Source organism: Peromyscus eremicus, chromosome 5 (genome assembly GCF_949786415.1).
Source record: "Peromyscus eremicus chromosome 5, PerEre_H2_v1, whole genome shotgun sequence".
NCBI lineage: Eukaryota > Metazoa > Chordata > Mammalia > Rodentia > Cricetidae > Peromyscus > Peromyscus eremicus.
The window spans coordinates 23,161,294-23,164,409 of record NC_081420.1 but is presented as its reverse complement, the minus strand read 5'-3'; the positions used below and the strand labels follow the sequence as shown (position 1 = coordinate 23,164,409).

Genomic DNA, 3,116 nt, shown 5'->3' with positions numbered 1-3,116 from the left:
GTCCATTACTCTCATTAGCCTGACTATTTTGACTCTGCTCTCAGGGAGACCAACTCTTCGTGTGGTGTCAGGTGACTGTCGGTAGCTTCCTACCTGAGTAACACCATAAACATTGGGAGAATGAGGATGCCTCTCTCCAGTGGTATAAGAAATTAGGGGATGGGGCACAGGTCTTTCCCCTTCTGGGAAAGCCTTGGCCTCAGACACAGCAGCCCCTGAGATGCTGATGCCCAAGAAGAACCAGACTGACATCTATGACCTAACTCCCTTTTAAGGGGAGAGTGACTGTGGTAAAAAAAAATAATAATAATAATAATAACAATAATGTCCACATCCCCAAACACCCGGAGCTGGCAGACAAGAATGTACTGGATCTTCAAGTCATGAAGAGCACTCAGTCTCTCCGGTCTCAAGGCCACAGGAAGGAACAATTTGCCTGGTGACATTTCCACTAGTACCTTACCAAGGAGGGCATCCAGTATCTCTGCCTCCCAAGATCATGCCTGCCACCCTGCACCGCAATCACCCTGAGATCAGCAGGCCGGGCTTAAAAGAGCAGAGGGGAGGAAACTACAAGACTCATGAAGGGAGGCTAAATGAGACACCGAGAAGGAGCTCTGTGGCCCCTGATCCTGACAAGAATGCCAACGCAGGGGGGAGGCTCAACAATGGAGGAGTTCCTGTTCAGAGGTGGCTGTGGTCATGGACGTGGTCAGCCACCTCAGTGAAGTTGGAGGAGATTGTTTTGTGTTCAATAGACTTGTAATTTAAAAAAAAAAAAAAGAGTGGAGACAGGGCTGGGGAGATGGCTCCGTGGGTCTGAAAAGCATTTGCCACACAAGTGTGAGGACCTGAGTTCAGACTCCAATACCCATATAAAGCCACGTGCAGTAATGATCGTCTATATCCCCTGTGAAGGTTCCTACAGTGAGATGAGAGGCAAAAACAGACCATCTGGCCTGGTGTATGCAGCAGTGAATGAGAGACCCTGTTCAAATGAGGTGAAAGGCGAAGCCTAACACCTGAGGTTGTCTGCAAACCTCCATATACCTACACGGTGCCTGTGTGCCTGAACTCACACACAGGTCACACACAGGTCACACACAGGTCACACACACACACACACACACACACACACACACACAAACACACACACACACACACACACACACACACACAGAGACAGAGACAGAGACAGAGACAGAGACAGAGAGGGAGGAAAAGGAAAATGACAGAAAGACATAAAATAGGGAATGGATCTCATGGCTTATTTCTCATTGGCAAAGCATAGCCAAACACTGTGGTTATAATAATAGCTGATTCACACCTGTCTGGTTCCTACTTAGGGACCCATGCAATGGGATCAGCCTCATATACTAATTTATAGTGGCTATCAAAACAAGGTACCACAAACTAGGTAATTTAACACCAAATATCTATTTCCTCATGATTCTGGAAACTATGAGTTTGAGTTCAAGACATCACTGGAGTTGGCTTATTCTAAGCCCTTGCTCCTGGCATGTCCATAATCATCTTCTCCCTGGGACCTCACATGGTCTGTGCATCAGTCTCGTAACCTCTTAAGAGAACCTGAGAGTCATATCAGGGTCTACTGTACTAACCTTTCTTTAACTTACCTCAATCAGAGTAAGATGCATACATACATATATATATATATATATATATATATATATATATATATATATATATATATATATACATATTATTATAATATTTTTATGTATAATATTACATATTATGTAATATATATATAAAATACAGTCACATTATATACAGTCGCACCCTGAGGTCTTAAGGACTCTAGCATGTGAACTTTGGAGGAGCATAGTTCAACCTCTCAAGTTTAATTTTCTCAGAAAATTAAATGCTATTAGCAAAAAAAGAGACATTGATGTAAGGCAGGCAAAGGCATCAAGGCCCGCCACAGCTTTGCAGTCTCTGCAGAGGCTGTGCCCACAGATTCTGGGACAGGGCAGGTCTGGGGCTCAGGAATGCCCACGCATGGAAGGTTAACACCTTCAGTCAACAGGACCGGGAAGGAATTTTAATGCTCCCCAATTGTGTTGCTTTAATGTGTTCCATTAAATACTAGCTTCATTTGGGGATTTAAATAGATCTTACTGAAAAAAGGATTATGTGGTTAAAAAGAAAAATAAGTTTGTGTTTTGCTTTGTTTGGAAATACTTAACTCAAATTAGACAAGTTTCTAGACCACAGTGCTTCCCAAAGCCTTTTAATATGTGAATAATTTTTGTGAAGCTCTAAGAATGAGCGTGTAATCTAAAGAATGTACCATCGCTCCAGATACACATTAGAGAAAGCTTCTTTATAAAATGCTGTTCACATGTGGGACATAAAATTAAGTTTTGATTGGGTGGTGGGGGCAGGACGAAGGCTTGACTAGACATCAGAACTGTGGAAGGCTAGCTTTGCCAATTCTGCAGAGCCTTGGCTCAGTCTTGTGCTATATGGTCCCGTGTTTGTGTCCCTCCAAGGACCTTATGCTGAAATCTTAACTCTCAGGGTGATGGTAATTGAAAGCGGGGCCTTTGGGTGGTAATTAGGTACTCAGAAAGCCCTTGTGGATGGGATGTGTGTGCTTATAAAAGGAATCCTAGAAAGACGGCTGCCTTGCCGGGTGGTGGTGGTGCACGCCTTTAATCCCAGCATTTGGGAGGCAGAGTCAGGCGGATCTCTGTGAGTTCGAGGCCAGCCTGGTCTACAAAGCGAGACCCAGGACAGGCACCAAAACTACACAGAGAAACCCTATCTTGAAAAAAGAAAAGAAAAGAAAAGAAAAGAAAAGAAAAGAAAGGAAGATGGCTGCCTTGTCATTTCTCCATCTGAGGACATAGGAAGAAATACTGTGTATGAACCAGGAAAGAAACCCTCACCAGACAACTGAATCTGTGGCCACCTTCATTTAACACTTCCTAGCCTCCAGAACTGATATATATATCACACACACACACACACACACACACACACACACACACACACATCTTTCAGTTGTGTGTAAGCCACCTAGCCTCTAGTATTCTCCTATACCATCCTGAACGCTGGTGTCTGACACACCCACCGTCTTAACCTCGGCT

At 43.9% G+C, this 3,116-nt stretch overlaps 1 pseudogene; it reads left to right on the top strand.

The window, feature by feature from the left end:
• The first annotated feature begins 220 nt into the window (after positions 1–220).
• LOC131910363 (small ribosomal subunit protein eS10-like) lies at positions 221–728 on the top strand (annotated as a pseudogene).
• The last annotated feature ends 2,388 nt before the right edge of the window (positions 729–3,116 follow it).